Raw genomic sequence first — 13,322 nt, forward strand, 5'->3', positions numbered from 1 at the left:
CCTATATTTTCTTTTCTCATTTTTTTGTTATTAAGGTACTTAAAGAACTTTTTAGGGTTGACCTTACTTTCTATTGCAATCCTTTTTTCATTATCCATTTTTGCTAATTTGATTGCCCTTTTGCAATTTTTGTTACATTCTTATAATTCTGATACGATGTCTCCGTCCCTTCTGACTTAAAGAATCTGAACGCTTTCCTCTTCTTGTCCATTTCTATAAGTATATTTATATGTTGGAGCTGCAGTAAAGTGAAAACACTCAGCCATGTGACACTTTCTGAAATCCCTTCTAAAGGTTTTATTTCATACTACAAGGTTTGGGGGCTAAAGTTAGACCTGAGAAACCAGACTCCTAAAAGCCCAACTACTGATCTCGCAGAATGTATAATCCTGATTGTTAGGATGTCACAAAGTAACGGCTTCCACCTCCAAATTACATCTTTCTACAAGATTTCAACAGAAACTGTTTTGATAGCTTAAAAAGAATAGTCTTACCCTACTGACACTGGACCGCTACGGTGACTTTTTCTTGTGTGACACACGGCACTCTGGGAATCCCACTGCACTCTGGGAAGCTCACGGCCCTCTGGGAATCCCACTGCACTCTGGGAAGCTCACGGCCCTCTGGGAATCCCACTGCACTCTGGGAAGCTCACGGCCCTCTGGGAAGCTCACGGCCCTCTGGGAAGCTCACGGCCCTCTGGGAATCCCACGGCCCTCTGGGAATCCCACGGCCCTCTGGGAATCTCACGGCCCTCTGGGAAGCTCACGGCCCTCTGGGAATCCCACGGCCCTCTGGGAATCTCACAGCCCTCTGGGAATCCCACGGCCCTCTGGGAATCCCACGGCCCTCTGGGAAGCTCACGGCCCTCTGGGAATCCCACGGCCCTCTGGGAATCTCACAGCCCTCTGGGAATCCCACGGCCCTCTGGGAATCCCACGGCCCTCTGGGAATCTCACTGTACTCTGGGAATCCCACGGCTCTCTGGGAATCCTACGGCCCTCTGGGAATCTCACGGATCTCTGGGAATCCCACGGCCCTCTGGGAATCTCACGGCCCTCTGGGAATCTCTCGGCACTCTGGGAATCCCCCTGCCCTTTGGGAATCCCCCTGCCCTTTGGGAATCCCCCTGCCCTTTGGGAATCCCACGGCCCTCTGAGAATCCCATGGCCCTCTGGTAATCCCACGGCCCTCTGGTAATCCCACGGCCCTCTGGGAATCCCACTGCCCTCTGGGAATCCCACTGCCCTCTGGGAATCCCACTGCCCTCTGGGAATCCCACGGTTTATTGCACCTGTTTAGAACTGAAACTGGCGTTTACATCTCTGTCTCCAAAGAGAACTGAACTCAAGTTTGTGTTATATTGCTCACATTTCTATCCTGCGGAAGATATAAACCACTTGCTTTTGGTTCATTTTCGCCTCTCATTATCGCCAAAACATCTCTCTATTCTTCCAGCTCACTGACCACGAACATGTTGCACTGTATAGTGATAATGAACATCTCTCCACAGAATCACGGCAGTATGGGTATAATGAGGGTTATAGCAGCAATCCTGGGAAATAATAAATATTTTGTTTTTACAAGATTGGAACCAGGCGGCCCCTGCAGCTGAACCGCGCCACTTTCACATCCCAGGATACCTGGTCGCCAGGAGAACTCCTGCATTATTTGTCCCTCATGAATCCAAGATGGCGTCTGTTGTTTGACCTATAGGAAGTGGCAATTGATGACGTTGCGGTTTCCCATTGGCCTGCAGATCCTGCACTAGTTAAATGCCAATGTTGTTGCCCCAGCTTGAGTCCCGGCACTGCCAACTAACGTGGTACTTATCTCTGTTACCAAATAGCACCGGTTAGGTCTGGGGCCCCCTAATTCCAATGATGTAACCAAATGGATATAACCATAATTCCCCGGCGGCAGTGCCGGCGTGAGATGGATTCTAAGTAACCTGCCAAGCTGTTTCTCTCCTTGCACAGGACAATATCAGCACTCCCCTGAGAGGGGAGAGGGCGCCTACGCACATTGGGAAGGGCTGCTGCTCAGTGTCACTCTATATCGCAGCGTGTGCCCCTTACCCGTTTGTAAGAGATATGTGCAGAGGTATGCAATGGAGACCGTTTTTAAGGTGAAATTAAAAGAAGGCTTTATTGCGCCTGTCACTTTAATACAGCAAAACTGTCATGGAACAAGAATCACATCTCTGTTTCACCCCCCCCCCCCACCCCTTCCTTTCATTTGCAGTTTCTGCCTGTCAGTTTCTCATTTCCAGCTGCATGTGTTTTGCTCTGTGCACACTCACAGTGCCTGTGTGATAGACACAGTGTTGCGATCCCTGTCTCTGCATTATGCCAGTGAGTTGCTACAGCAACCTCAGCCTTTCTCTCAGAATGGGCTAGTCTGCATTCTCCCCCTCTGCCTTGCCTACAGATGGTCTGTCCCCAGGCTATCTTGTTACCCAGAATACACTGGCACTTCATTTTACATTCAACACTGGCTGAGTGAGTACCTGCTGTAATTTGCTCTACTGGCAAGGCCTCATCCTTTTCACCTTTCCCCACTATCAAGCGCACTCACCATAGAAACATTCTCTCACAATACCATCATCCACAAGTGCCTTTGTATATTCATGCTTTTTCTCAATAAAGTGAAGAAAGACAAAGAACTTGTTGTGCTTGTAAAAGGAACGAGTTGAACCTATCTGGGCTACTCATACCACACATGACCCTGGCCTCCAGAATAGTGAAAAGGGAGACCGTGTGTCTTGGAAATATACATACAGGAGCTGCCACTCAAAGACTTTCTGCTAACACAGAGCAGTCTCTGCAGACTGACAAGCAGCTTACACTGCACGCAGCCTGCAACCTACACTCAAGGGAGCAGCTTTGCAGACAGAAAGTTCATAACACACAGAACCTTGATTGCCTTCTCTGTTTTTTTGAGTCCACCCTCTGCACAGTTTCTCAGTGAGGAGCTACCATCTCACCTACCCCCTGCGCGCGTCTCCCGGCTAGCACCACCAAGGGCCACGCCACCGGACACCCGCCAGGACACGGGTCAGAGCCACCGGACACCTGTGAGTACAGCTACTCCTACGCTGAACGCTGCAGGACACCACCCGGCATCATCTGAGACAGTCGCCCATCGCTGACACAGGTAAAAGACCGCACGCCACACGCACTGGCTAAAGGTCTACACACACCTACAGCATGGCAGAACTCAGAGCCTCACCAGATATCACGCAGGAGAGTGACCACTCAGACACAGAGACCGCTGCGCAACTGCAACAGGCGCAGGCAGACGCAAGACCTAAACGGACAGTCACACTGACACAAAAGGCCCGCGAAAAATACGAGACTGACATTGAAGCGCACCGCGCTAAATTAGAGTTGGCCTGGGAAACAACCACACTTGGGATACGCAATGTCGGCGGCGCTGGCAATTATGTACAACAGCTCGAGCAGGCAATAACTCAATTAAAGATAGATCACGCACGCTACCAAGAGCTGTCAGAGGCATACGTCACTTACTTGGCCAGGGCTAACATCAGCGAAAGCCTGCAAGAAAGGGACTTACAGAATAACATTGACTTGACACGTGACAGCCGCGTGCGAACCTCTATCACGGAAGCCGAGAGTAAGAGAAAAGACCTTTTGCTGGAAACCGCATCACAGCGCTCAAGCACATCCAGGCATTCATCAAGGTCAGCAAGATCAGCGCAATCTAACGTGTCCAGCGCAAGAACCAGCGCTACCAAGGCGCGAGCCTCCGCAGAGGCCGCACGTGCCAGGGCCGAATATGGTCGGAGAGAAGCAGCCGTAAGGGCAGAAAGAGCGCGCATAGAAGAGGAGGAGCAGAATGCTACCGCCGCGGCCGCAGCCGCCAATGCCGCTGCAACCACTGCTGCCGCCGCAGCCGCCGCGCGGAGGAAAGCCGAATTTGATGCGGAACTAGAGGCCCTAAATCAAGAGAAGGCAGCCACCGCCGCCATAGCCCAAGCTGAAGTCCTAGAAACAGCCGCGAGACAGGACAGCGGGGAGCAACTGTACAGACGGATAGCCTCAGAGGATCCAGCCCAACGCACTGAAGACTACGTCAGGAGCCTCTTCAGTGTAAACACCAGCGCGCCATCTCAACACGGAGGGAGCGACTCCACAGACACCGAAGACTTGCTAAGTTCATGAGGAGAAGACGCTGTTCCTTCAATGGTACATGCTGCCTGGGATAGCCACAGCCGCAACAGTGATCCACACGCCAGCGCACACATGGATGCACTACAACAGGCTCGCAATCCAGGTACACCCACACGGGAGAACACAGCCCCTCACACTGACCAGCAGTCATCACGCGTCCACGCCAAGGAAGGGGTCGACCGCACGGACCCTCCCAGCAATTACCTCAGAACGTGACCAACACGCCGATGCCTCAGGCCTGACAGACATAGCCAAGTACATGATCCGGCGTGACCTGGTGCAAACAGGACTCACCAACTTTGACGACCATCCTGAGAACTACTGGACGTGGAAGTTCATGTTCAAGGACACTGTGGCAGGACGGCCTGTAGCCGAGGTCAGGGAACAGTCCACACGTGTAGTTTCAGGATAAATGAAAACGTTCAGTGGCTTTATTTCTCCACAGCAACATAACATGCGGGTATACTGTCCCTTTAAACAAATAAATCCTGCTCCACGTTGGGAGAAAAACTGACTAACACAGCAGACCTATCTAGCAGGCTGGCTGGCTAAACCATAACCAAACCTTAAGAGTCTTTTAAGCAGTCATGAAAACAAATGAAACAAATCTTACTTTGGCTGCAGTAAGTATTGTGCTGTATCCTTCTGGCTAGCAGCACAGATATCCATGTGCTCTGGTCTGAGAGAGCCAGCTACTGCTAGTCACAAGATCCTTATCTACCTTGCTGGCTCTCAGGTGTCAGCTGACTTCCTGACTCCTAACTTCCACCTGAGTTAACCCTTATGAGTGCTGGATGAAGCACTCAGACATATGTCTCCCAGGCGTAACTGATAGGAGTTGACTTCACTCTGTCACATACCTCCCCTGTTTGTGTGTGGCTAGTGTCCCACACGGCTGAAGCCCGACCCTCCACTCCTTCTCTTGACAAAAAATCAGCATTTCCATGGTCCTTTCCAGGTCTATGCTGAATATCAAAAGAGAAGGGTTGGAGAGCCATATACCACCTGGTCAACCTTGAGTTTTCGTCCTTCATGGTGTTTAACCACTTCAAGGGCGCATGGTCAGTGACCAGGGTGAAGTGTACTCCAGCAACATAATGTCTCAAGGCCTCAATTGCCCATTTTATCGCGGGGCACTCCTTCTCAATGACGGAATACCTCACTTCCCTTGGGAACAGTTTCCGGCTGATGAACAGTATGGGGTGTTCAACACCATCAAATTGCTGGGACAGCACTGCTCCCAGTCCTACCTCTGAAGCATCCGTCTGGATGATGAAGGGCTCTTTAAAATCTGGGCTCCGAAGAGCGGGGCCCTCTGATAGGCACTTTTTAAGCATGTCAAAGGCGTCTTGGCACTCCCAAGACCATTTAACTTGGGTCGGGGCACTCTTTTTTGTCAGATCTGTTAGGGGTGCAGAAATTTCTGAAAAATTGGGGATAAACCACCTGTAATACCCTGCTAACCCCAAAAGGGCGCGGACCTGTGTCTTTGTCTGTGGGGTGGGGACTTCCTTTATGGCGGCCACCTTGCTAGCTAGTGGCCTTACTATCCCTCCCCCAACGGCATAGCCCAAGTACTTTGTAGTGGATTTACCCAGGGCACATTTTTTTGGATTTGCAGTGAGCCCTGCTTCTCTTAAGGACGTTAGGACTGCCCTTAACCTTTTTATATGAGACTGCCAGTGTCTGCTATAGATGACAATGTCATCCAAGTAGGCCGCGGCATATGCCCTATGGGGTCGTAGTACCTTGTCCATTAACCTTTGGAACGTGGCTGGAGCCCCATGTAACCCAAATGGCATAGTGACGAATTGGTATAAACCGAGAGGGGTGGCGAAGGCAGTTTTGCATTTGGATTCTTCCGCTAGAGGTATCTGCCAATATCCTTTCGTGAGATCTAGGGTGGAGATATACTCTGCTTTACCAAGCGAGTCAAGCAATTCATCCACCCTAGGCATTGGGTATGCATCAAATCTGGATACAGCATTTACCTTTCACAGATCGATGCAAAACCTCACCTTCCCATCTGGTTTAGGGACCAACACGATAGGGCTACACCATTCGCTGTGGGACTCCTCGATCACGCCCAATTCCAACATGTCTATTATCTCCCTCTCTACCAGGTCTTTTCGGCCCTCTGGCAATCTATAGGGACGGGACCGTACTTTTACGCCAGGTTCTGTCTCAATCCTATGGGACACTAAATCAGTCTGCCCTGGCAGCTCAGAAAAAACATCTGGGAACTGGTCACATACATCTAGTAGGTCTGACCTTTGTTCCGTTGTTAACTGCCCTCCCATGGGAACCTAAGGGTTATTGTACGTACTACCTTTTGGAAGCTGTGGACCCAAATCCGTCTCTCCTTCCCGAGGGTGAATGAACAGCGATCTCATCGTTTTCCAGGGTTTCAGGAGGTTCACGTGATAGATTTGTTTACCCTTCCTGGACCATGGTTGAGAGATCTCATAGTTCACCTCCCCGGTGCGGCGGAGAACTTGGAAAGGACCTTGCCATTTCGCAAGGAGTTTACTCTCTGATGTCGGTAGTAGTAGCATCACTTGGTCCCCAGGTTGGAAGACCCTCAAGCGAGCATTTTGGTTGTACTGCCTCTCTTGACGTTCTTGAGCAGATTTGAGGTTTTCCTTAGCAAACTGACCTATCATGTCTAGGCGGTTTCTAAGGTCTATGACATACTGAAGGGTATTCTTGGAGGGGGAGGGCTCCTTCTCCCAGGATTCCTTCAGTAGGTCGAGAATACCCCGAGGTTGGCGTCCATATAGGAGCTCAAACGGGGAGCAGCCTGTGGATGATTGGTGAACTTCTCGTACCGCAAACAACAGGAAAGGGAGAAGTTCATCCCAAGCTCGCTTTTCAGTGTCCACAAACTTCCTAAGCATGGTTTTTAAAGTACGGTTAAACCTCTCTACCAATCCATCAGTCTGAGGATGGTAGACCGAGGTCCGGACGGATTTTACCTCCAATAACTTCAGGACATCCTGCATTAACTTTGCCATGAAATTTGTTCCCTGGTCAGTTAACATTACTTGGGGAAGTCCAACCCTAGAAAACAGTTCTAACAGTCTGTGGGCAACCTGTTTAGCAGTGGCTGATCTCAGAGGGAAGGCCTCAGGATATCTGGTGGCATAATCTACAACAACGAGTATAAATTTATGTCCCTTCGCAGAGGGTTTTAAAGGTCCGACCAGATCTACCCCAATTCTCTCGAATGGGACGGCTACCAAGGGCAGAGGAACCAAGGGAGCCGGCTTCTGTCCTTTTTGGCTAGTTAACTGGCATTCAGAACATGTCTCACATAGTTTCATGATGTCACCATGTATGCCTGGCCAGTAAAACCGGGACGAGATGCGGTCCGTGGTTTTATCTCTGCCCAAATGACCACCCCATGGGAGAGTATGGGCTAGGGTGAACACTGTTTTAATTAACCCTTTAGGGACTAGCATCTGTCGAATGACCTCCCCTGTTTGTGTAACCTTATTCACACGATATAGGATGTCATTCAACAGTTCAAAATGTGGAAACACTTTTACACCTTGTTCATCCATTATCTTGTTGTTGACCTGTACCACCTTTTCATATTGTCTAGCCAGAGCTGGGTCCTCCCTCTGCCTCTGACAGAAGTCAGGAAGATCCAGGTCTGGCATCATTCCCGTATCTATCTGTTCCCCACCCTGGTCATCCCTGGCCATGACCTGCAGTCCTTTGGGCTGACTAATGTTACCAAGAGTCCCAGCCTTTCTTAACCAGTCCTCTTTTTCCGCACGTCTCTGTTTACGTGTCTTTGGGACATGGTGTCTACGGGGGAAAATCTCTGGGGAAAAAGGGAACAAGTCTCCGGGCTTTTCCGGTACCAGAGAAGTAGGCTCCGTAGGAGTAGGGGCCAACAATGTTTTGAGGTAGGGCCAGTCTCGGCCAAGTAGAACAGGAGCAGGTAGCCAGGGAGCAACTCCCACTAGTAGGCTAGCCTCTTGATCCTGGATATGCAGTAGAACGTTCGCCGTCGGGTATCTCTTTGTATCCCCATGGATACACTCGATATTCCAAGGAGAGTCATAAGATAGTCTATTGCTTGGAATTAGGCCCTCTAGGATCAGGGTTTTTCCAGAGCCCGAGTCCAGCATGGCGTTTACTTTTGTCCCCTCCAGAGATGCTGGGACTAACCACGGTTTGTGGTCCCCTCGGAGACAAGCTGTGGCAGTGGTTTTGCCATATGAACAGTCCATCTCATCATCTCCTGAGTCTGCCAACTCGGTCGTCAGCGGAAGCTCTCGACGGGGCTCGGTGCTTGGACCTCTCCGCTGTTGGATGGGATCCTCCCTTCTGCTTGGTGGGGGTATCCTCTCTACCGGATGGGTGACAGGAGTCCAGGTTCTCGGGGAATACTGTGGGTGGCGGCCTCCCTTGGATGATCCAATGGCCTCGGACCCGGGACGGGCGTCTCTGCGGGAGTTTGTACCAGGAACCCTCTGAGATGGGAAAGGGTCTTCCGATCGGGTTGACTGGATCTCCCGGGCTGGCGGGTTGTAGACCCCTCGATTGTCTGCTCTCCTGCCTCTAGCATCACCGGAAGCAACTGGTGTTTGCACGGACCGTTCCCAGCTATCCTGTTGGGTTGGAAAGGTACCCGGGCGCTATCTCAATAAGGCGTACATAAAATATGTCAAATAAAGAAATATAATACGGCCTGGAAGGAATATTTCTCAAGTTGTCCTCCTGTGACTCTGAACCCCAGCAGGATCTATCCAGGATCCTTATTGACAATGTGATATAAAAAGAAGATGGGGGAGCACAGTTAGTGGTATGTCCAATATACTAATGATCAATATGGTGAAACACACCTCTATTAAGGCGCCAGTCTATGTGGCAGACTCCATATAATGATGGTGTACAGACGGTAGTATAAGTGGGTGGGAAGAATATAAATAAATGGAAAACTTACACGGCCTTATGTAAGTTCTATCCCATCAAGGTTTCTTTGGAATGGTTTTCTTCTTTGTAGGGTTTTTTCATCTGCGATCGTCGCTTCTCTTCTTCTTTATTCCTCCAACTTTCTTCGTTTGATTGTTTTCTCCCTCCAGGGCGTTTGTCCTCGTGAAAATGGAAAGGTAATATGATCAATACATATATGTGGCAGTTATAGTGTAAAGGGGGGTGATGGGACAATATGACAATAAACCGTTGCAATGCAATGGTATGAACAAACACTCACACGGGCCAGTGTGCGTGGTCTCTTATCAAGGTGTCTTGATGTTCCTGATTAAGGGATTAGTTCAAATTGTCAGATGTCTGTGAACATCTGGCAGGAATTGGTGTTAATGCAGCCTGATGTTCAAGGTACATAGGGATAAAAAACGATATGTCTTAATTCTCACACGGGCCAGTGTGAGTACACACTTGTAGTGGTTTCTTTTTCTCTTCTGGTGTTTCTCTTGGATTCTTCCTGCAAAACTGAATCAAAAGGATGGATGCAGACTGTTGAGTCTAAGGGGCTAAACTTTATTAAAACAGAAGGGGTTACAGATGAAATAAAAAAGAAACCAGTGGTTTCTATAGCAATTAAAAACTGGGGGAAAGCTAGGGCAATAGTGATAGGGGATCTCTCACTCCGCGTCCGGATAGAGAGCTAAGACTAAGCCTCTAGTCCCGCTGGATAAGCTAATAAAATGTCCCAATACGATGTGTAGAGCAACGCGTTTCGTCCTAAGCAGGACTTCCTCAGGCTCAGTAGATGTTGACCGGCTGTCTAGCTGTATTTTTATACAGTGAATAGCCAATCTTCATCTCGGTGTGGTTGATGATCCTCTGCTTCCGCGATGGGTCGCCGCCATCTTGAGGGCTGCGCGCGCTTCTCCCATAGATTGGTGTGCGCATTTCGGTGTCATTTCTTGTTAAAGTTTTTCGTAGTTTGAAGGAGAGTTCATGGGCGGTTGCGTGCGCATCCTCATGTTTACAGCGCACGAGTCTGCCCTCGTGTGTGACTATGTAAATGTCCTTCATGCATTGGGTCGTAGTAACCACAAAAAAAATGAAATAAAAACGTTATTACTCCTAATTAGAAACGAATGTGTCTCATGCATTTTTACTGTGAGGAATAAAAATGACATATAAAAATGAGAATTCTTTTTTCCTTTATAGATTCCTTGTGTTGTGTTATGCAGGGTTACTCGTGTCAACCCAATTTTAAATGGTTGCATATATGATGCATGTTTATCTATGTTGCTCTGATCATGGATTTAAGCAACTCAATTGTTGTATGTGTGCTGCATTTGTTCTTGTACTATGTGTTACAGTTAATCAAATTTCCACTTTTTGTTGGTTAGTGGTAATAGCATGGTAAGTGGTACAGATTTATCCACATTTAATCCAATCAAGGGATATAATGACTCACTATGTGTGTGGGAAACTTGTGGTTATACAATACAACTAATCCTGTTGGGTGTCGTCGCCAAGGAAGTTTTCCACCAAGCGGACCGCTGAATCCAGGGAAAATGCAGCATGTCTTTTTACCCAGGAGCGGGAGGAGGGGGGCAGTATCTGTATGAACTGTTCGAGTACAAACTGTTCAAGGATTTCTGCCTTGGTATGCTTCTCCGGTTGTATCCATCTGGTACATAAGTCTACTAAGCGGTGGGCTACGACCCGGGGTCTGTCTCTGTTTGCATATTTGACTGTCTGGAACCGCTGTCGGTAGGTTTCTGGAGTGAGGCCTAGGCGATCCAGAATAGCAGCTTTTAGTTGCTGATAGTCCGTGGCCTCGTCTGCTGGAAGAGCCTGGTAGGCTGCCTGAGCTTCTCCTATGAGGAGTGGAGCCAGAGTCGTTACCCAGCGATCAACTGTCCAGCCGTGGTCCGTGGCTACCCTTTCAAAAGTGAGGAGAAATGCCTCTGGGTCTTCGGTTGGCTTCATTTTAGGCAGCATCACCGGTGGGTTATTTGGAATCGCTGGTCTGCCTTCGACTAGCAGTTGGAGTAGCTTTTCCTCCCGCCGGGCCTGTTGCTCATCTTGCTGGGCCTGTCGCTCATCTTGCTGGGCCTGTCGCTCAGCTTGTTTCTCTGCTATCTGGAGCTGTTGCTCAAGGAACTGAGAAAAAAAATTCTCCATTTTTCTTTTCTTTTGTGTGTGTGGCCCTTCAGATACAGGGCCCGTCCGTCATCCCACTTCTGACACCACCTGTGGCAGGACGGCCTGTAGCTGAGGTCAGGGAACAGTCCACACGTGTAGTTTCAGGATAAATGAAAACGTTCAGTGGCTTTATTTCTCCACAGCAACATAACATGCGGGTACACTGTCCCTTTAAACAAAAAAATCCTGCTCCACGTTGGGAGAAAAACTGACTAACACAGCAGACCGATCTAGCAGGCTGGCTAAACCATAACCAAACCTTAAGAGTCTTTTAAGCAGTCATGAAAACAAATGAAACAAATCTTACTTTGGCTGCAGTAAGTATTGTGCTGTATCCGTCTGGCTAGCAGCACAGATATCCATGTGCTCTGGTCTGAGAGAGCCAGCTACTGCTAGTCACAAGATCCTTATCTACCTTGCTGGCTCTCAGGTGGCGGCTTACTTCCTGACTCCTAACTGCCACCTGAGTTAACCCTTATGAGTGCTGGATGAAGCACTCAGACATATGTCTCCCAGGCGTAACTGATAGGAGTTGACTTCACTCTGTCACAGACACAATCAACAGCTTGGACTTCTCAGCAAGGGAAGAGCTCAACCTGCTATCCAAATGGCTGGGAAACAAATCCAGGGAGCACGCGAAGAGACTTCGGACGGCAAACGCGAACCACCCCCAAGTAGGTCTTGACCTAGTATGGGAAAGGCTAGAAGAGTGCTACGGTAGCCCCGAAGCAGTCGAGGATTCGCTCTTCAAAAGAGTCGACAGCTTTCTCAAGATCACAACTAAAGACTACTCGAAGTTACGAGAGCTCGGGGACCTGCTGCAAGAGCTGGAGTTTGCAAGGAAAGACCATTCTTTAACAGGTCTCAACGTCCTAGACTCAGCTCGGGGAGTGAGACCCATTCTGGAGAAGCTACCCTTCAACCTCCAAGAAAGGTGGATTTCACAAGGCTCCAAATACAAAAGGGAGAAGCAAGTCGCCTTCCCCCCATTCTCATTCTTCTTGAGCTTCATCCGCGAAGCAGCAAGGACAAGGAACGATCCCAGTTTCATCTTGGGTGTGCAAACCACACAGTGCAAGCAGCCTGAGGAATGAGAGACCAGTGGCGAGGTACGGTAACACTCAAACACCCATCTCGGTCCACAGGACGGATGTGTCCCCCACGACCCAAACTACTCCCGATCAGTCGGTCGCCGGAGACGAGGAACCAAGGAACCCAAGCAGGTAATGTCCCATACACAAGAAGCCACACCCACTTAACAAGTGCTTTGGGTTCAGGATGAAGTCCCTAGAGGAACGCAAGAGGTTACTTGGAGAATTCAGAGTTTGCTTCAGGTGCTGCGGTTCCACGACTCACCTAGCCAGGGACTGTAAAGAAGAGATCAAATGTGCAGTGTGCAAAAGTGACAAGCACGTAACATCTTTACATCCACAGGCGCTGACACTCCACCAACTCAACAACCCATCCTCCGTAGCGGAGCATGGCGGGGAGGAAGAAGGAGAGCCAACATCTGTCACGTCTCAGCGCACAGAGGTTTGCGGAAAAGGAAGTGACAAAATGTCCTGTTCCAAAATATGCCTTGTCGCAGTGCACCCCCAGGGACAACCTGAGAAGGCTATTCGGATGTATGCTATCCTCGACGATCAAAGCAACAGATCATTGGCGAAGACGGAGTTCTTCCACTTGTTCAACTCACAAGACAATGCCTCACCCTACACCCTCAGAACCTGTGCAGGGTCAACTGAGACAACAGGGAGAAGAGCAAGCGGCTACGTCATATGTTCAGTGGATAACAGAGTGAAGATAGCTCTCCCCACACTCATCGAGTGCAACCACATGGCCACAAACAGGGACGAGATTCCCACACCAGACATGGCACGCCATCACCCGCACCTCAGAGGAATAGCCAACTACATCCCGCCGGTAGAACAAGGCGCCAAGATCTTGCTGCTGCTCGGTAGGGACATCTTGAGGGTACATAAAGTCTGT

The sequence above is a fragment of the Ascaphus truei genome, chromosome 7, assembly GCF_040206685.1.
Source record: "Ascaphus truei isolate aAscTru1 chromosome 7, aAscTru1.hap1, whole genome shotgun sequence".
Taxonomy (NCBI): domain Eukaryota; kingdom Metazoa; phylum Chordata; class Amphibia; order Anura; family Ascaphidae; genus Ascaphus; species Ascaphus truei.